We start from the raw sequence: 23013 nt of genomic DNA, 5'->3' as shown, positions 1-23013 counted from the left end.
GAAGCCTTTCCATCTTCACCTTGCAATCTTAGACTATCGTCTGCTTGTGTGAGATCTGTCAGTTGGCTCAAGGCTTTTCTTGTCAAAGTAAAGCACCTCTAACAAAAGACTTCTTTTTCGGGCTCTCTGTATTAGCCGAAATTGGCCGCTGTGTTCGGTTGTCTTTGTTAGCGGAGCGCTGTCAGGAAATGGATGTGTTTGTGACAGTTTGGTGTGTGGTGTCTGTGTGCGCTTTGTAAGTTATTGTGATCCCACTCTGTGTCTGTGGTGGCAGGAAGCCCATCAGGCTTTGCTGTTTTCCCTCTCTGCGGGCGATCGATAGGTCACACATCTTATTAGACCCCGTCACTCATTGGCTGTGCTTGGCTTCTGCGCTCAGTTTTTCTTTGGTTGCTCCAATCTCCCCACAATTTAGATGAACTTTGGCCTTTCGTCCTCCCTCCACCGCCCATCACTCTATCATTCCTGATACGCTCTCCCACCAACACCCCACTGGGCTGAAGCATTGATCCTGTTTTTCTTTTCCTCTTTCATTTTTTGCCAAGTTCATGTCATTATCATATCATCTCTTCATTCTCTTGCTTTGTTTTCTTCAGTCTCCCTAGCTGTTCGTGTGCCTGCGGGTTTAGTTGTCGCACTGATTGTCAAGTGTGTGTGTGTGTGTGTGTGTGTGTGTGTGTGTGTGTGTGTGTGTGTGTGTGTGTGTGCGTGTCCTTTAAGACTGACAAGCAATCTCAAAAAACCCATCATGCTGTGTTTGAAGGAGGAGGAAAAGGCCAGACATGCTTTAGTCTGTTCTGGTTTGCCGTGTTTTTTTCGAGTTTCTGTCATCTAGGAAGTGTTTTTTCCCCTTGAAGATGTTTTCCTAAACCATAAACAAAATTGTATTAGAATTCAAAAGATAATAGGAAAATATGGGTTAGATGTCGTCGTGTGTGTCTTTTGTGCTGTCAGACTGAATAATTGATGCAGAGGTTCAGGAAGACAGGGAGATGATCTAACAGGTGCTGGAAGATCAAACCAAATACTCATGATTATAGGTTACAGGATTATATATGGACAGTTTCTATAAATTATGTTAGTTATTGCATTAGGTTTTGTGAAATAACAATGAACGCTTATTTTAACAGCAATTATGGAAACACTTTACAATAGGTTAAGGTTAAAGCAGGTAATGCAATAGGAATCATACAGCTTTTATTATTCTTTGTTAATGTTAATTCAAATGTTAAAGTTTTATAAATTATATTATTATAAATAAATGTAGTAATATAATTATATTATAAATTTTAGATTTTTCTTTTATGCCAAAACTCATTAGGTTATTAAGTAAAGATCATGTTCCATTAAGGTATTTTAGAAATTTCCTACCGTAAATATATCAAAACTTAATTTTTGATTAGTAATATGTATTGCCAAGAACATTTGGACAACTTTAAAGGTGATTTTCTAAATATTTAAAGTTTAAAGTTTTAAAGTTGCAACCTCAGATTCCAGATTTTCAAATAGTTGTATCTCGGCCAAATATTGTCCTATGTGTGTGTTTATATAAACACACATAGGACAATATTTGGCCGAGATACAACTATTTGAAAAAAATAAAAAAATAATAATAAATATATATATATATATATATATATATAGAGAGAGAGAGAGAGAGAGAGAGAGAGAGAGAGAGAGAGAGAGAGAGAGAGAGAGGTGTTACATATTATATTAGAAATAATTATTAATATTAGCAATTAGACTTATTAAGTATTGCCATATTTAATAACATTGTTAATGTAATGTTATAAATATTAGCATTTATTATTAATCATGTTTTGCTGTTTGAACAGGAAGGCTTTATTGTAGATACTATTGTAGCTAAAAGTTTAATATATATGAAATAAAGCAGCTGATACAAAATAAACTGTAAATATTAGATTAAAAACTTTAACATAAAATATGCCTACACAACTAAATCAAATAAAATACATTCCAATTGAAGTCATTTTTAATGCTTGAAAATTTATATATTTTATTTTATTTATTTATTTATTTATTTTTTTACATACATTGCAACATTTACCATGATTTATAAATGCTTTAAATGCATTGTTCATTGTTAGTGCATTTAAAACATTGGCTTAACCTTATTGTACTTTATTGTACAGTGACACCGTTTAAACTTAAGCATTTCGTGCTTGTCTTGTCTTGCACTCGTTTTTTCAACCCAGTCATTTTGTGCAGTTGAATATGCATGTGAAACCTACAGAGACATTTAAATATTTAAATATTGTCTACACATATCAAATCTTGTGATAAGCTGTAAATATAAACAGTTGTAGTGTTTCAAACTGAGATGGAGTCACTCGGGAGCTTTCAAGACGAAAAGCCATTAACTACGTGTCATTTTATCGAGATTCATAAACAAATAAGGAGCTTTGCTTATAGCTGTAATCTGAAGGGAGTTTTTACTCATCCAGACTTTAACTGAGTTATTCTCGTTCTCTTCAACGCTCCCTCTACTCCTGTCAGCTTTCTTTTTTTCCTCCAGAATGTGGGTTTTTAGGATGTGGTGGGATTTAGCAAGGGGACTGGGAGAAATTGACGGACATTGTCGTCGTGATTGAATTTGAATTTCTCCCCAAAATACATGACAGACACATGGGGTGCGGCAGTCCGCTGAGTCCCTCTAGCTCCTGCGGGACATGTGTGCTGGTTTCCATGCAAGGACGTTAGCAGTGGTATCACCAAACACGACTAGTGACACAGTTGCAGTCAAACTTTTTCTCTGTTTGACCCCTTAAGCGATATATGCGAGACTCGAACCTCTATTTCCCACATGAGCACCACAGCTGGGACACAACCACTAGGCCACAGTTCCAACCTCTTCTTTTAATAATGATGCATAACCACAGAAAACCTCAAGAAGGTTTCGTCAACCATCGGCATCCTAACAAGCCGTGCCACCAGCCGTTCATTACCTGCCGTCTCTATGAGAACAGGAAGTGAAAGCCGTGCTCAAACTCATGTGGACTGTGAACACAATGACCTCGTCCTCGTCTGCCTGATTAGAGAGAGGGAATACGGCGCCTCTTACCATTTCTTCCTAGCATTATTGTTGTCTCTATCTCTTTTCTCTGTAACGATGTGGTGTAGCTGTGGCTGGGGGTTTTAATTAAAGTGCCACCGCTGGTGAGGGCATATCACGTCTCATCTCATCAGCACTGCAGTCTTGCACCTCTCAATGTCACCCAGCTCTCTCGCACACGCTCGCGCGCCGCCGATGTGTTTGTATGTGTGCGTGAGTGCTTAAGAGTGTTCGTTAACGAAAACATTTCTGTCCAATTATGTCATGCCAATTTGATCTGGACTTATATTGTGTGCCGCTGCACCTGCTAGTGCTCTGAGCGGAAAGTAGGACCCAGTAATTGCACAGAGTTTGAGTTTTAGTTTAATTTTAGTATCTTGCAATTATGCAAAGGTATATTATGCTCTGGGAATGCTTTAAATGTGCTTTAATTAATAAGCAATTAACACAAAAATGCTTAGAAGTAGATAGTTGATGTAGTGTACATTCAAATGTGAATGGAAATGTTAATCGAAAAGTAATTAAACATTAACTGATGGTTCTCAATCGTTTTATACATTCTTTTTCAAAATATTTTTCTATTTATAGTTTTTATTTTCACCAAACAGTCATAATCAGAGGCGGACAGTTGTGCAGTATTTTTACTCTGCTTTAAAAGTACTTTCCAAGTGTTTTTTCTTTAGAAAACTTTACTTCACAACATTCCGAAGCGTAATATTCTACTTTTTACTGCACCACATTTCATATTAAGTATTTAATACTTAATTACATTAAAAATCTATTACTTTCTTACTTTTACTCAAGCAAAAGTAATTCAAAGATTTACTTGAGTACAAGAAAGTACTACATTTTTAATGTTCTTACATATTAAAGGTAAAACAAACAACTTTTATTCAAGAAATTTAATGACATTATGCTTTGGAATGTAGTGAAGTTTAGTAAAGTTTTCCAAAGAAAAACACTACTGTCCACCTCTGGTCATAATGTAGTTTTTCCATGATTTAATTTCCTCCAGAATTTTTATGTACTATTATAGGCTGTTGGGCTATGTAAAAATAAATAAATAAATGTTTTCATGCTTTTAGTGTTATTTGTTTTTTATTGTTATTTTATGTGTTTTGTCATTTTTATTAGTGTTTTTTTTTTTTTTCTAATTGGTCTTTTTACACAGTTTTTATTTTATTTTTTTACTTCAGCTTAAACTTATTTAATTTAGTTGCTAAGGCAGTTCAAGTTTTTTATTTATTAATATTTATATCTTTACTTTATATGCATTTTAGGTTTGTTTTTATTTGTTTCTAGGGTTTTTTCAATTAACAAAAATGATTTTTAATAAGTTTGTGTTTTATGAAATTATATGAAATATGAATGAAGTTAAATAAATGAGATGTTTTCTTAGTTTTGTACTGTTTTGAGTAATTTTTATCTATTCCCAATCACATATTCACAATAATAACAACTACTCACTGTTCCAAGCAGAGCTGCAAAAATAATTGCTGTTTTAAACAGGTTTCTAAATGATTCCATGTCATTGGTTAACCAATTGCTTGGCCACCCCCACCCCCCCTTGATAGCACCAGTCAAATCAGTTTGTTTACACATTTCTGGTAAATCAACTTATGAACATCTTACTTTTAATGCATATCAAAACGGGATAGCAGAAAGTATTTACAAATTATGCACTTCAGCTTGAAGTTCAATTTGTGTGTTAACAGCTCAGTGTGGTTTAAAATCCCAATCCGTCTCCTCATTTTCTCGGCATACATAATCACTCATGTATGGCAAATAGATTGTATAAAGGTAGACTCATTCTCGCTCATGGCGCAGTGAGAAGGGCCGTGCAAACCCAAACAAAGCTGGAAGCGGTGGGCCTCGCTGAAGAACTAAACAGATGATGGATGGGACAAGCTGTGAAAGCAATGGGCTCTCGCGTGTCTCTGGCGGTTTGTAATTGCAGGAGAAAAAGGATGCTCAGCAGCCCATAGTATCGCCCTAATGGGATTATTCCCCAGCCATCCTCGTCAAGAGAGAGAGAGATAGAAAGAGTGAGAGAGGCAGTAATCCAATTCTCTTACTGTATGTCACTAAGAATCACCCGCTGGATTGCATACACATACATACATCGCATACGCTTGGGAGAGTGCGTCATTTGCTGGAGTCATTGCCTGTTCTATATGCATGCATGCATGCATTTGTGTTTGTTTTGTAGCGTGTAATGTTGTATAATATTGCTTTCAACAGTAACATTGCAGTATCATAAAAAAACAGTTGCTTATTATGGAAATCACTTTTTATGTTACTTACATTATGCATATTTTTTTTCTACCAGTCAGCTATCTTCCTCCACCAGGTATATGGATGCACTATGCTTGACCCCAAAAATTAAGCCTTACACTCTTAAAAACAAAGTTGCTTCTTCACAGCAATGCCATAGAAGAACCATTTTTGGTTCCATGAAGAACCATTCAGTCAAAGGTTCTTTAAAGAACCATCTATTTCTTAACTTTCTATATTCTGAAGAACCTTCTTTCGCCGCAAAGAACCTTCAAGGTTCTTCAGATGTTAAAGGTTCTTTATGGAAACATTTAGACAAAAAAGGTTCTTCTATGGCATTGTGAAGCACCTTTATTTTTAAGAGGCCAGGCCACACAAGATGTAGAAGAGTTTGTTTCTTCATCAGATTTGGAGAAATTTATTGTTACATCACTTGCTCTCCAGTGGATGGGTGCCATCAGAATGAGAGTCCAGAGAGCTAAAAAAAAACATCTCCAGTCCATCAGTTAAAGTCTTGTAAAGAGAAATGTTGGTTGTTTGCAATGCGTTTTCATTCAAACTGTTGCTTCCAGATAAAATAGAGTCCAGTATCCATGATATTGCTTACTTCAGTGAAAAAGCTGTCTCTTCTGAATCAGTAGAGACATATGCACAGATTAATTACTGTGAAAACATTTTGAAACATTCGTAGACAAAGATGTTGGTGGATTTTGATGTGAGAGTAAATCTTAAACCTTAGTCAGGGTAGTGTCATATTTATTTTTGTCTGGAATAAAAACAAGGCTGTGAGGGATAGCAGTACTGTGTGTTAATTATGAGTTGTGAAATTACATGCTCTAGAAGCATATTGCTTTATCCATTACAGCCTTGTTTTCATCCATGTAGAACTCAATATTGCATTTAACTTGCCAAAGGTTTATTGTGATGTTTTTATCAGCTGTTTGAACTCTCATTCTGACGGCACCCATTCACACCAGAGGGTCCATAAAATTAGAAAGTGATATAATGCTACATTTCTTCTGTTTTGGTGAAAAAACAAACTGATTTACATCTTGGATGGCCTAAAAATGAGTACCTGTTTTCATTTTTCTTTTAAATATTATTAATAATGTAGGACACAAAAAAGAAGGATTGAACCCTTTATTTATTTATTTATTTTACATATTTGAGCTGCACCTTAAGGGTTCAGCTCAATAAAGGGTTCAACAACTGGATTCCAAAGAAGTGGGACCGGAGAGTGTGTTCCAACTATAGGGGGATCACACTCCTCAGCTTCCCCAGGAAGGTCTATGCCAGGGTACTGAAGAGGAGAATTTGTCCGATAGTTGAACCTCTGATCCAAGAGGAACAATGCGGTTTTCGTCCTGGTCGTGGAACAATGGACCAGCTCTATACCCTCTTCAAGGTGCTGGAGGGTTCATGGGAGTTTGCTCAACCAGTCCACATGTGTTTTGGGAATCTGGAGAAGGCATTCGACCATGTCCCTCGTGGTGTCCTGTGGGGGGTGCTCTGGGAGTATGGGGTCCGGGGTCCTTTGCTAAGGGCTGTCCGGTCCCTGTATGACCAGAGCAGGAGTCTGGTTCGCATTGCTGGCAGTAAGTTGGACCTGTTCCCGGTGCATGTTGGACTCCGGCAGGGCTGCACTTTGTCACTGGTCCTGTTCATTATTTTTATGGACAGGATTTCTAGGCGCAGCCAAGGGCTGGAGGGGGTCTGGTTTGGGGACCGAGGATCTCATCTCTGCTTTTTGTGGATGATGTTGTCCTGTTGGCTTCCTCGAACCAGGACCTACAGCGGGCACTACGGCAGTTTGCAGCCCAGTGTGAAGTGGCTGGGATGAGAATCAGCACCTCTGCCCCAGGTGGAGGAGTTTAAGTATCTGGTGGTCTTGTTGACGAGTGAGGGAAGGATGGAGCGGGAGATCAACAGACGGATCGGTGCAGCTTCTGCAGTAATGCGGTCGATGTACCGGTCTGTCATGGTGAAGAAAGAGCTAAGCTGTAAGGCGAAGCTCTCAATTTACTGGTCGATCTACGTTCCTACTCTCACCTATGGTCATGAGCTTTGGGTCATGACCGAAAGGATAAGATCCCGGATACAGGCGGCCAAAATGAGTTTCCTCCGTAGGGTGGCTGGGCGCTCCCTTAGAGATAGGGTGAGGAGCTCGGTCACTCAGGAGGAGCTCGGAGTAGACCCGCTGCTCCTTCACATCGAGAGAGGCCAGTAGAGGTGGCTTGGGCATCTGTTCCGGATGCCTCCTGGACGCCTACCTGGGGAGGTGTTCCAGGCATGTCCCACCGGCAGGAGGCCGCGGGGAAGACCCAGGACACGCTGGAGGGACTACGTCTCTCGGCTGTCCTGGGAACGCCTCAGTGTTCCACCGGAAGTGCTGGAGGAAGTGTCTGGGGAGAGGGAAGTCTGGGTGTCTCTGCTTAGACTGCTGCCCCCGCGACCCGGTTCCGGATAAGCGGATGAAAATGAATGAATGAATGAATGAATGAATGGATTCCAATTATATTCTTGAATTTGTTGTTGCTCACAAGCAGTATTAAACTTTGCTGCCACATAACAACACATACTGGAACTACATAACCCATCATGCATTGCCTATTGTAACTCCTGCAAAGCTTTAATTTAGCTTTCTAATAAACCTGGCATTGTATATTATGAGGGTTGTTGTCTCTGTGACAAATTGGTTATATATAAGTCGCTTTGGATAAAAGTGACTGCCAGATAAATAAATGAGAATATATATTATTCATATAGCATGTGAAAATATAATGTGATTATTATGGTGTAAAAACAATTTGTGTGCACATTTTTCTTTGTGCATGCATGGGTGAAATGACTTATGTATTTCTGAACAATGGTGCTATTGTATGAGTTGTGCTTCATACATGATCAGTCATAATACAATAACTGCACTCAGCGGTTTGTTCTTCGCTAAGAGCCTCTCTAAGGAGCATAAAGCTGCTTTATGAATTTTCATTTGAATTCATATCGGCTTCATTCTGGCCATCATGCAGCAAGTATATTAAATATTTTTGAATACACGCACAGCTTGAATGCACACGCCATGGATCAGAGATTTGCTTCAGCGTATTTGTGTGTGTTAAGTGTCTTAGAGCAGTCATTGGTTGAGATGGGAATGCCTCATCATTCCAGATGCCAAATCCTTTTAAGTGTGTCTGACAAAGAGCAAAATCTCTCTCTGCCTGTCTGTCCACTCTTTCTTCAGGCCTTTCTTTCTATGAATATCCGTCTCTCTCACTCTCTCTCCGTTAACAATGACTTTAAGCTATAAATCTCCTTTGCGCTGATAGAAAATAGTTCATGTGGATGAGAGGACTCCTAAAATTCATTTAGGGTGATGCTGACACACTCATCTGAAGGTAATGCTGTATCGGCATGTGGTTTGTTTTTATTCATGCTATGGGACTGAAGATGAAGTGATGCTTCATAGTAGTCTTCAATCTTTTTTTTTTTTTTTTAATGAGAAGCTGTGTGACTAAGGAATCCCTTATTCTTGTTGCAACCTGCAGATGTGTATATCAGTGAGCAAGAGAGAGAGAGAGAGAGAGAGAGAGAGAGAGAGGACATGATAGAGACAGGGACAGAGAAGGTCTTCTACAGCCAAACGAACGCTAATGAAGAGCGACAGCTTCTTTATAGACTCACAACACAGATACAATGAGGATGAGAACATTTAGAGCAGCATCTCTTCTCTCTGGCCTCCATTACCCTGCAGATACTAGACCACAAGCCAGACAGAATAGAGTTGAACTATCTTTTATAGTCAGCTATTTGTCTAATTTGACTGACACAGTGTGTTTTGATGTTTATTTTTCCTGGTAGCGTTTTCAGTACAGACATAGCCATGTGCACACATGTAACTGATTCTCTCTCTGTGTGTTTTATCTTAAAGAGTTAGTTCTCCCAAAAAAGAAAATTCTGTCATTAATTACTCACCCTTGTGTCATAATTTCTTCATTCATCTTCGGACACAATGATATTTTTGATGAAATCTGAGAGCTTTCTTACCCTGTGTAGACCGCATTGCAATTGAAATGGCCCTTAGGCTCAAAAAGGTATGAGGACATTGTTAAAGTAGTCCATGAGACATCAGTGGTTCAACCGTAATGTTACAAAGGTACGGGTTGCATTGCTGTCCATGCTTTTGGATTTCATCACAAATATCTTAATTTGAGTTGAGAGTGACTATTTCTTTAAATATGGCAAATAATCAGATTTTCATCAGGAACATTTGCTATATATATTATATACTGTATTTAGAGGGTCACAGTATGCTCACATACACTTGAAGGTGAATGGATTCTAATGAATCTAGATGTCACAAACACAAGAAGTTGAATAGATTTGAAAAAATCATCTAGCCATGAACCAGTATTGTTATTGCTAACTAAAACTATTCAAAATTATTTTCATTCATTGAAATAAAATTAATATATGAATATTAAATGAAAAACATAACCATAAAACAAACGTTTTTTTGATGTTCATCAAGACTGCATTTATTTGATCAAAAATTCTGAAAAAAAAACAATAATACTGCAGTTTTATTGCAATATGTAATAATGTTTTTTATTTTAATATACATGAAAAAAACTTCCTGTGATTCCTGTGAAACTTTCTGAATTTTCATTAGCCATTATTCGTGTCTCCAGTGTCACACAATCCTTCAGAAATCATTTTAGTATGCTCCTTCAGAAATCATTTTAGTATGCTGATTTATTATTAGAATCATCTACCAAATATTGAGCTACCAAATATTTTTTTTGGAAATTGTGATTTAACACATCCTTGATGAATAAAAGTAGTAATTTCTTTCAAAAAAAGAAAGAATAAAAATTTACTGACCCCAAACTTCTGAACTTTTTAAATTAATGTTGTTGTTTTTTTACTTTTTATTCATTAAAAAAACATGAAAAAAGTATCATAGGATCCAAAAAATATTAAACTGTTTCCAGCACTGATAATAAATCAGCATATTAGAATGATTTCTGAAGGATCATGTGACACTAAAGACTGGAATAATGATGCTGAAAAATTCAGCTTAGCTTTGATCACAGAAATAAATTCGATTTTTAAAGTATATATTAAAAAAACGTTAGTTTACATCGTAATAATATTTCACAATATAAATTGTTTTCTGTATTTTTGATTAATTAAACGCAGCCTTGATGAGCATTAGAAACATATTTAAAATTCATAAAAAATCTTACTGATCCCAAACTTTTGAGCATATATATATATATATATATATATATATATATATATATATATATATATATATATATATGATAAAAATCTAGTAAATTCCTAAAACTTATGCCAAAAATAGTATATAAATTCTAAACGTAACTCTGTCAAATCAATATTTATTCAAATCATGTATTAGTTACTTCATAGCAGTGTGCAGCAGCTATCATAGTATTTTTTTCACTATTTTATAAACTATACATTTGTTCAAAATGAGATCATAAATTAACTGAGATACAAGCTTAGAAGATTAAACCCATACATTTATTTTATATTTTATACATGAAAAAGTTGGCACACAGAAGCAGTTCATTCAGGGCATCTTCTCCATTGACTTCCACTCAAAAAGGACTCTATCCACATTATCTACATATTCATATCTATGCTTTCTATATCATTATTGTATTAAGCAAATACTGTATATTAAGTGGAATCTTTAAAGATATAGTGCTTCTATGGTTGCTGTGCAGTGATATACACATTAACTAGCCATTTAGCTTGGTTACGGCTATTATGCTGTGGGTTTTAGCACGGCTGGAATGCCATATTGACCGATCAGCATCCAGGACAGAAACAATTTGTTTCATAAAGTAGAACACAATAGTTTCCAGATGATGTACCCATTCATCGAAACGCCCGGCGACGTACGTGCTCTTCCTGGGGGGTATGTGAAAACCTTGCGTTGAACACAAAACCAGCAAATTTCCATTGCTGCTGAGATGCACACTAATCCAAAGAGCTTTGTGTTTTCTGAGGCGCAGGGGGTTATAGTTCATTAAGCCGTATGGGTCCTGAGAGAGACTCTGGCCCTCTCTCTGTAAAAGACGCCCGGGCTATTAACGCAGCAGAGGACAGGATGAGTTCTCCTCCATTAGCTTAGCATGGCTAATGACTCCCATTCATCCACTGTTTATGTAAAATGGAGCTCTTTTAGAGGCGGCGCGCGCCATCAAAACAGCTGGCGAGATATTAAGCGTGGAGCTGTGGAGTCAGGGCATGGATGGATGTGAGTCTGGGCGAGTCACGGTTGGGAAATTGTTCACAATGAGAGGGGCTGCGGTTCACGGCGGGAGACCGCGGCACAGAAACGCTGCCTTAGATCTCAGCAGAAAGGCAGTGAGTCAGTAAGCACAAAATATCCCTCAGCCCGCGTAAAGGAGAAACAAGAAGCTCAGCAAGAAGAGCCAAGTGAGAGAGAGAGCAGAAAACGTTGAAGAAAGGGAAACCGAGAGAGATTAGCTCAGCTGTACTGTGTTCGGAAAATCACACTCTGTGCTGAGGGAGACAAAACATGAGGATCTGTGTCTTCCAATCACATAAACTCATGAACTCAGAGATGCGTTACAACCCTAAGAGTCGAGTCTGTCTTGGAGCGTGTGTGCGCGTGCATTTTAAAACAGTGTTTCACCGTTAGCGTGTGTGCTAATTATGTGACCTTTCCTACAGTACGTCTCTTTTTTGTAAGGTGAGGAAAAGAGAGGGGGAGTGCTGAAATAAGGCATGGAGTCGGTGTGTGCGTTTTTCACAGTGTGTGCCTCGATGTGAGAGGGAGCTGATATAGTGCTGATCAGGTTCCTACGATGGCGCCTGCACCTCGCAAGGATAGGAAACGGTACAGAGGACAAAAGCAGACGGAAAGGAAACGAGAAGGGAAAGAAGATGGAGGAGAGGACGGATGGGATGAAAGAGAAAGGGAAATGAAGGCTGAGAGAACCTGAGGAGGTGAAGTTGGTGAAGAGGAGGGTTATACATTCTGTGCTCAAACAAACGAAAAACGAAAAGAAAAATGTGCTTTAGCTCTTTTGATTTTTTTTTTTTTTTTTTATTGTGTGTGTGCGCTTTGTTTTGTTTTTGACAGAAAATTATGAGGTACGGAAAATGGAACTAGATTAGTGCATGATGCAAGCCTGGTTCAAACCAGCATCTTCCACGTAAGCACCACAGAACACAAGAAACCAGAAAGAAAATGATGTGTGTTTTACTTCAGTTAATTTAAATGATTTTTTTAGTGCATGGAATTATAAGGGAGGGGAGTAGGAATTGAATGGGATTCTGTGGAAAGTGTATGACGTGAGCCAGATTCAAACCTGCATCTTCCACATGAGCACCACGGCCCAGTATATTCAGTTCAGATGTGTTTGTAAAGCAAGAAATAAAATAAATAAAGCAAGAAATAAAATAAATCTGGAATAATTAATCAAATGTCAGTTAAAATATATATATATATATATATATATATATATATATATATATATATATATATATATATTAAAAATACACTGCAAAAAATATGCTTTTCTTTAGATTTTTTGTCTTGTTTCCAGCCAAAATATCTAAAAATTCTTAAATCAAGAAGGTTTTTCTAGACAAGTCAAAATTAAGCGTGTTTTGCTTGAAACAAGCTAAATAATCACTGGGGTAAGAAAAATTCTGTTTGAAATAAGATTTTTTTGCTTACCCCACTGGCAGATTATTTAGCTTGTTCTAAGCAAAAACTCACTTAATTTTGACTTTTTTTTTTCTGAAAACAAGAAAATAATTTTCACTTTTCTAGAAAATCCTCCTTGATTTTAGAATTTGTAGATATTTTGGCTGGAAACAAGACAAAAAATCTAAGTAAGAAAGGTATTTTGCAGTGTTAAATAAAACACCAGCTACATCCAGGTAAGACCAGTAAATTATTACTTCTGTGGTGACCTGTAAAATCAGCATGAAATTAAACTTCTCCCCATCTATTTTGCAAATGCATTTTATAGATCTCAAAATGTCACTAAATCTGATGATGTACTGTACGCTGGACTTCTCTAGTCATTTATGTAATTTTTTTTTTTTAACAGACATTTGATTAGTGTATGTGACTCCTTGTAGAGAATTGGTTCATCCTAAATAGCCCTTTCTCATATGTAGCATTACGAAGTATGATTCATTCTTATGAATCGGTTCATCTTAGTGAATCAGTTCATCCTAAATGGCCCTTTTTCGTATGTTGTATTGGAAAAATGTGATTCCTTGTAGTGAATCAGTTCATCCAAAATGTCCCTCTGTCATATGCAGCACTAGAAAGTATTATTCATTCTAAAGAATTGGTCCTAGTGAATCGGTTCATCCCAAAAGTCCCGCTCTTGTATGTAGCATTAAAAAGTATGATTCATTCTAATGAATTTGTTCACCATAAATGGCCTTCTCATATGTTACACTGGAATGTGTGATTCATTGTAGTGAATCAGTTCATCCTAAATGTTCCTCTCTCATATGTAGCATTAGAAAGTATGATTAATTTTTATGAATCGGCTCATCCTAGTGAATCGGTTCATCCTAAATGGCCCTGTCTCATATGTTGTATTGGAAAATGTGATTCCTTGTAGTGAATCAGTTCATCCAAAATGGCCCTCTCTCATATGTTGCACTATAAAGTATGATTCATTCTAAAGAATTGGTTCATCCTAGTAAATCGGTTCATTCTAAATGTCCGGCTCTTGTATGTAGCATTAGAAAATCATCCTAAATGGCCCTGTCTCATATGTTATATTGAAAAGTGTGATTCATTGTAGTGAATCAGTTCATCCTAAATGCATTAGACACTATGATTCATTCTTATGAATCAGGTACATCCTAGTGAATCAGTTCTTCCTAAATGGCCCTGTCTCATATACTCTATTGCAAAGTGTGATTCAATGTAGTGAAACGGTTCATCCTAAATGGCCATGTCTCATATGTTGCTTTGAAAAAATTTCTCCAATCTAAGTCTACTTAACCTCCGTCCCTTTCTTACCACAAGCTCATATTTAGGCCTGCCTCCACCTGGTCAACAATAGATGACCAGAACCAAATTCCTTAACTTTTTTGTTCACTCGAATGATGTTGGAACACGTAAGAAAAGATCTGTCGCTAATTCTGTTCCATCGCCACTTTAATACGGTCTAGGTTAGGTTACTTTAGTGAGTATAGAGATCCACTAGTGGACTCAGCAAAAGCTCCCAATGTGTCCCTGCATTGTTTACTTTATTAATTAGTGTTTTAATTTGTCGCGAGGCCCTGCGAGGTTAATTAACGTCAATGTCGGCATGGTTCCTCTCAGCGCGTCCGCCGAGAGACTGAAGCTCGACGCAGAACCGCTTCCCGCAGTCAGCCAGAGACGAGAACGTCTGACGATATCGCTGACATATATAAGGTGGCCGTTCATGTGTGTCTGTCTGTGCGTCTGTAGATAACTTGTCTCTGTTCTGCTCTGATTGTCTCCCACGCTGCTCATTCTCCCACACCAAAGTCCCATAAAGTGACCGAACTGAAAAAGAGACCTTGGGTTGTTTGTGCATGCCGGAGCCAGGCTTGCAGCCATACGTTAGGGCCCCACAGATGAGGTTGAGATGTCTGGCAGAGTCGCTGTGACTGCTCTGCTTCCAAACGCCCTGATTAAAGATGCAGACGGTAGGACGGGGCCATACGGCCAGCGTAATGAGAGAGCCAGCTGCGTGTTTTATGAACATTGTACAGATCTGGCCATTTAAAATGCGCGCGGGAAGTAAAGTGGTCTCGCGTGACGCCGGTGTATTCCAAAGGAACACGGAAAATACAATGACATAGGAAAGACATGATCAGTAGGGGGCAGTCATGTAACGCACTGGACTGGAGCAGGCTGAAAACATTGCTGCAAACTAAAAGGTACGGTAACCTGGAGGGGACACCTTCGGTTCACTTATGTTTGTCGTGGCCACACAAATGAATTCGTAGGAACGTCATATTACTTTTTGTCATTGCCACGAGATATTAATTCCTGGGAATGTCATATTATGTCGTGGCCACAAGATTATTTTGTCGAGGTAACGACATCCTTATGTTTAATGCATAAACAAACCTGCGTAACCATAACCCAGGATTATCAGAGATAGGTTTATTAATATTTTTTTATTTTGAGTTAAGAAATGTTTTTATTAATTGTTATAGAAATTAATGCAATATTAAGTTATATATTAACAATAGGCAATGCTGTATATGCGAATGTCTGTGCGCGATGTAGACAGCATTCAAAAGTTTATCAAGAATTTATTACATATAAGTACTTCAAATTAAATAGCCCTGCAAGAAACATTTTATGCATCCTTAAGTCTTATCCATTAATTGATCCTTTTTTTCTGTAATAAATGTATTATTCGTTTATATTCAGTATGTCCCCCTTAATTTCGATCTCTTAACATTCCGAATCTAAATGATAAATGCTGACATGCCATGAAAGCTTTGATTATACTATATGGCATATATTCATTTTTAGTCTAATTATAACCTATATAGTGTTTCATTGTCGAGTGAATCATTCACGTTCCATTTGTAAATCGTATGGTCACACACGGGCATTAATACAATCATAAAGTCAAAACTTTATTGGCATAATTGTAGTTCACAATATTTGCTAAATATATGCCAAATAGCATATATAAAGTTATTTAGGTTAAGCGATTCACAATAAAGAAAAAAGTAGATAGGTCTAAATCACTTATTATTTATTCTTATTATAGGTTATTATTATTTCAATACCTGGTTAGGGCTATTTATTTTTAACGCCTGACAATTATGGCAATTACGTTTTGACTTTTTGATTGTATTTATCCCCGTGTGTGACGATACATGATGTTTTCATTTACAAATGAAACTACGTGAATGATTCATTTCTCAGTAAAACAGTTTAATATTTATATAGTCTAGTCTGTTAATTAGACTAAACAAAATAAAATATGTTCAATTCAGAATGTTATGTAACGAGATCAAAATGAAGGAAAAAATAACGAATACAAACGAATAATACAAATATAATGGGAAAAAAAGAAGGTCAGTCAATGGACAAGATTGTGGGATGCATGAAATGTTTCTTGCAGGGCTATTTAATTGCAGGGCCAACATGTAATACATGTAAACACTTGTGAAAGCTGTCTACATTGCGCACAGACAGCATTAGCATATACAGCATCGCCTGTATAATTATTTAATATTTTATTAATTTCTATAACAATTAATATAGGCAAACAATTTCTTAACTCAAAACGAAATATCTCAAATAATTTTGGGTTACTAATGTCACGCAGGTTGGTTTATTCATTAAACTCGTGGCCACGAGAAATGCATGTTGAGCAAAAATACATTTCACGAAAATAATATAAAGATTACAAAACAAAGAAAACAAATGGAATGAGGGATATGCTTTAAAGTTCACGTAAAAGCCAAATATTAAGCGGCATCCTTCATGTTTTCTTTAATCAGCAAATACTTAACATTTTTGAATTATATTCGCCTTCTGTTTTTATGACAATAAATTTAGAATTTTGAATTCTTATTTTTTTTTTTTTTTAGAAAAACGTCCGAACACCGGTCTCAAAAGTAGAAGCGAAAGTCTTGTTTCCACCAGCGCGGAATTTTTTTTATTCACCGTAATTGATGGATGTCTAAAACAAAAATAAGGAGAATCCTAAAACATATATATTTCTTAAAATAATAACATCTGAACTTCATACACAACAATACGGCAACGACTTTACAACAGGACACATTGTTTTATTTTAATTTTATTTTTTAGCTTGTACACCAATGGATTTCTGATGTCGGGATATTTCAGACTGCATCTCCACAGCTTAATCACTTTAGTATTAAACATACGGGTCAGGAGGCGGGTCGGGTACAATATTTATTTTTTTTTATTCTGCGGTCCGAGTTGCGGGTGGGTTATTTGAAAACGGTCGGGTTCGGGTTGTTTATCCACTGACCCGCGTGTCAGGTTGGACACTAATGTTTTGAAAAAAGTGGAGCGTGTGAGGAAAGCTTTCCCCTTCTCCCTGGCATGCATTTGAATGCTGAATTCGAAATGCAACTGAATGCAGTCGGAATCCGCCCCCAGCACCCCCAAGTCTCCAAATGTTGATTACAACAAGGCAACAGACAGCATTCAACACCCCACCCCACCCCCACTCTGCCATTCATAAACATTTCGCTCTTTATACTGCATGCCGCTTAACGCTGATGCCTCATTAACGGCTACTTTTCAGAAAACTGAAAAAAAAAAAATACACTTCCCTTTGGTTTCCCAGAACAGACTTAAGCCTAGTTCCAGGCTAAAATGAATCGGAGCTGTTTAAAGATGAAAAAAAAAAAAAAAAAAAACTTACTGATCGTTGGTCGGAGATTCAACCCGCAGTTCGTGACTGGAAGCTGTTAAGAGACAGACTTAATGAACTTCTCCGAAATAGAAGAACTACTTTTCCACTTAAAAAAAAAAAGAAAAAGAAAAAAAGGTGGAAAAAAATTGCATAACTCACTGGAGCACTTTTGATACTTAACAATTGTTGTATTCGTTGTCAGTCATATAGGCTAAGCTTTATTGTTTTGAAAAGTGAGCCTTCTGTTTATTTGTCTAAATTATTTTCTATATTAGGATATAATACTAGGCTAGTATTTATGGACATTAGGCCAAATCTACATGGGTTTCTTCCCTTTCACTTCAATTAGTTTTTAAGAAAAAAGAAAAAAAAAACTGCATGGGCAGTGCGTCATACTAATGTACGGCATCAAAATGTAAGAACAAATCTAAAGACAATAATAATAATAATAATAATAATAATAATAATAATAATAATAACAATAATAATAATAAAATTAATTATTAACACTCCTAAAAGTACAGTATAGTGCTCAGATACACTTACGGTAGGTGACCTAACCCTAGTTGATACTTTATTTCAACTTTTCAATTATTTCATTAATTAACTAATAAACAAATGCCTTTCCGATATGATATAAGTGAAAAGGGAGACGATTTCGAAAATGATTTCACCAAAAGGCGGATGCGAACTCGGGTCTCCCGCGTCAAAAACGATATGTTACTCGTATTATCACTTACGCCACTGAAAATGTTGCAGTATAGCCGTCTTTTGTAATATTTGTAAATATGGAGTATTTGCATTGTGTAAAAACATTAAATAAAAGGCACCAGACTACAGAAAATGGCATATACGAAAGTATTTATTTTTCTGGGGGAGGACCCACCCACATTTATTTTGCTTCCGACGCCCATGCTTGATCATGAAGTATAGTCTACAGGATATAACAATAAAGTGCTTTTCCAGTCCCGATTCCACAAGGTTTTATTCCGCATCCACCCGCTCCCGCTATATTAACTATATTATTCGCCCGCTGCCCGCTTAGAATAAATTTCTAAGCACCAAAATCGCAAAAACAAATCAAAATAATAATAGTAATAATACTAATAAATAAATTAATTAATTTTTACCTCTATAAAAACTGTAGTTTATATTTATCCTCTCCATTCCTATTCCTCTCTACTCAAATTAATTGTCAGTGTATCTAAAATTGTGTATCTTAGAAAAAGAAAAAGAGGAACTACCTCTTAAACATGCATATCTTAATTTGATGTTGCTTTAAAACGCTGAAATATATAATATATTTTATTCTGAAGGTGAAAGTGGTCCAGTTATTTAACTGCCTGCGGCGCCGTCAGGATCACGTTTTTTTCCCCTTTTAATTAAGTGGATACAGCTTACAATACTCGTTCAAGAGTAAGGGATTGCTCAAAACTATGCTATTTTACATATTTCTGTTATTTGTGTACAATCACAACGAAAAAACAGATGTGTATGCTATTTGTAAAAAAAAAAAAAATGTAAACAAGATGCTGGTTCAAGGGCGCGTCACAGAAATTGCCTACAATTCTGCATATAGGCTTGCTACTTATTAATTTTATTTTATTTCGTTTTGTTAAATTATTATTCATTAAGAAATTTATATTTCGCATATGGGCATTTTTATTTATTTTACATGCAGCTTTTTTGGGTTTTCTCTGTGCATAAGATCTGCGCGTGATGTTCTGATGTTTATGCTGCTTTTTGCTTGTGTACAATTAACCCCTCAAAACGAATTTAACTGTTATTAATGTGTCACAGCCACGTTTCAATTTAAATGTAATTTAACACAATCTTGTCGTTAATAATAACTAAACGCGTTGGTTGTCGTTTGGAAAAAAAAAACAGAAATTAACATTTCTATTTTCAATGCAGTCTAATAAAAGTTCAACAGGAAACAAATAAAAGAAAATAATAATAAAACTGCTCCTGCTTATGAATAAATTTTTGCTTGATGATGAAGTATCTAAATAGTCTATAGGATATAACAAAGTGCTTTTCCAGTCCCGCTTCCACGAGGTTTTATTCCGCATCCACCCGCTCCGCGCTATATTAACTATATTATTCGCCCGCGGCCCGCTTAGAATACATTTCTAAGCACCAAAATCGCAAAAATACTGTAGTTTATATTTATCCTTCCCATTTCTATCTGTCTCTACTCAAATTAATTGTCAGTGTATCTAAAATTGTGTATCTTAGAAAAAGAAAAAGACGAACTACCTCTTAAACATGCATATCTTAATTTGATGTTGCTTTAAAACGCTGAAATATATAGCCTAATGTATTTTATTCTGAAGGTGAAAGTTGTCAAGTAATTTAACTGCCCGCGGCGCCGTCAGGATCACTCGATTTTTTTCCCCTTAATAAAGTGGATACAGCTTACAATACTCGTTCAAGAGTACGGCATTGCTTAAAACTATGATATTTTACATATTTCTGTTATTTGTGTACAATCACAATAAAAATAAAAAAAAACAAACAAAAAAAAACGTGTAGGCTATTTGTAAAAAAAAAAAAATGGAAACAAGATGCTGGTTTAAGGGCGCATCACAGAAATTGCCTAAAATTCTGCATATAGGCTTGCTACTTATTAATTTGTTAAATTATTATTCATTCAGAAAAGAAAAACATATATTTCTTATGTGGGCCTATTTTATTTATTATTATATATAGGTTTATTGGGTTTTTCTCTGTGCATAAGCTCTGCACGTGAGGTTCTGATGTTTATGCTGCTTCTTGCTTGTGTATAATTAATCCCTGAAAACGAATTTAGCGGTTTACGTCAGTTGTCGGTTGGAGAAATAAAATAACCGAAATTAACATTTCTGTTTCCGATGCAGTCTAATAAATGTTCGTCAGGAAAACAAAGAAAGAAAACAAAATAACAATACAACTGCACCTGCTTATGAATAGGCTATCTTTTTGCTATTGGTTTGAACCATAATTTCAGGAAAGAGGAATCATTGAACTATTGTACTGGTATTTGTGACCAACGCCCACTAGAGCTGGCCATGGTGTTTGGCTACAGAATGTTGTTCCTTGCGCCACCTGGTGGATATTATATGAAGTGCAACAATGTTGTAAAAAAATCTAAAAAAGCCGCTGCGGCAGGACGCGTGCTCACGCGTGCCGAATTGCAGGCTGCCGCGTGAAAATAGACGCATTTTTAATGGCCAGATCTGTATAATCGAATGCAAAACTTAGACAATGTTTTTCTTGCATTAAAAATGTAAATGTAAAAAAAAAGTCTCTTTCTCATCACATTGTCCAAAACAATTTTCTGCTTGGCTCCCTTCTGCGAGTGCGCGGAGCTGGGTGCTAACCGATCTTGATTGCATTCTCTACAGAGAGAGAGAGAAACGCAGAACGAGAGACGCATGGGAATACATCCACCTCTCCCATCCGCATGTCCATTCCCCTCATAATGCTATAAGTATTGACTGTCATTAGGAGCAGTATTAGAGTATTACGACGACTAATGTTGATGGAAGAGAGAAAGAGATGATGGAGAAATGTGAACAGGGTCTACATCAGCATGACGGAGGAAAGGGAAGATGCAGACCGACTGAAGTAGAGATAAAAGGAGCAGGACTGGAGTTGAATGGAAAATGAGGATAAAGTTATATAATTCTCCACAGGTGCATTGCACCTTTTTTTCGAACAAAAGTTTCGAGCCATTATTGTGTTCACACTTTTTGTGGCAGGTATTGGTGTAGCATCACCAAACACTGAGGAAATAGTCTAACAAGCTTGCCTAATTGGTCCTCATGTAGCACTGAGAAATCTGATTCATTCTAGTGAATCAGTTCATGCTAAATGGCCCTATCTCAGGTGTCGCATTGGAAAATGTGATTCATTCTAGTGAATCAATTTATCCTAAATTCTTCTCTCTCATATGTAGCATTAAAAAGTGTGATTCATTCTAATAAATTGGTTCATCCTAAATGGCCCACATACTGTATGTAGCATTCGAAAGTATGACTTATTCTAATGAATCGCTTCATCCAAGTGAATCGGTTCATCCTAAACGGCTCTGTCTCATACGTGTATTGGAAAGTGTGATTCATTCTAAAGAATCGGTTCATCCTAATAAATTAGTTAATCCTAAATGGCCCTCTTTTATATTTAGCATCAGAAAGTGTGGTTCATTCTAATTAATTGGTTCATCCTAAATGGTACTGTCTCATATGTTGTATTGGAAAGTCTGATTCATTGTAGTGTATTAGTTCATCCTAGTAAATCGGTTCATCCCAAATGGTCCTGTCCTAGTGTTGTTGTACTGGAAAGTGTGATTTATTGTAGTGAATCGGTTCATCATAAATGGCCCTCTCTCATATGTAGCATTAGAAAGTATGATTCACTCTAATGAATTGGTTAATCTGAGTGAATCGTTCATCCTGAATGGCCCTGTCTCATATGTCACTTTGGAAAGTATGATTCATTCAAGTCAATTCGTCAATTCGTATGGCCTTCTCTCATATGTTGTTGAAAGTGTGGTTCACACTAGAGAATCAGTTCATCAGTTCTGGCCCTCTCTTATTCTCGTAAAAATGGCTCTTTCTCGTATGTTGCGTGAAAAAATCAGGTTCATTCTAGTAAATGGGTTCTTCTAAATAATTCTTCCAAATGAACAAACAAAATGATTCAATCACTAATTCAAGTCCATGCAGAATGTACAATGTTTCGGGTATATGTTAACACTGTTTTTGTTGTATGTAGTACAAATTTATCTATTCAAGTTCAACTTATTTAAAAGCCCTTAATATTTTTCTGCCAGTAAAAAAAGCTTATAAAAAGCTTCTCAAACGCTGGCAACTGGTTAGTGCACGATGTCTGCACAGACTTTGTTTACCTCAAAATCCTGTTTGTCTCTTCCTCAGTGCTTCATTTAAAGCTGGTATATTAACTTGCGTGTGTAGTTTTTGTCATCACAGTCGTGTGTGAAGGGTTTCGATTAAGTCGCTTGCAAACAAGAGAGCTCAATTTCAACTTCATTTGTATTTGCCGTTGTGTCAGACAGTAATTAGCGTGCACGCATCGCGCCATCCAATCCACTCTCCCACTGACTCACACAGCGTGATTGTCTATCAACGCTGAACTTTATTTTTTTAGATGCTCATCCATTGAGCAGATGTGTTGCTCTGAGCACATGAAGGGAACGCACATGTTCTTTATCTGAACTGGTCCTGGGCAGATGAAAGTCTA

The 23013-nt window shown here is 36.7% G+C and overlaps 1 protein-coding gene across 3 annotated transcripts in view; it reads left to right on the top strand.

Annotated features, from left to right (window-relative positions):
• tenm2a (teneurin transmembrane protein 2a) overlaps positions 1 to 23013 on the top strand; it is a 311956-nt gene that overhangs the window by 142992 nt on the left and 145951 nt on the right. The gene's annotated exons all lie outside the window — the stretch shown is intronic.

The sequence above is a fragment of the Garra rufa genome, chromosome 16, assembly GCF_049309525.1.
Source record: "Garra rufa chromosome 16, GarRuf1.0, whole genome shotgun sequence".
Lineage (NCBI taxonomy): Eukaryota > Metazoa > Chordata > Actinopteri > Cypriniformes > Cyprinidae > Garra > Garra rufa.
This window is presented reverse-complemented; position numbering and strand designations above follow the sequence as displayed.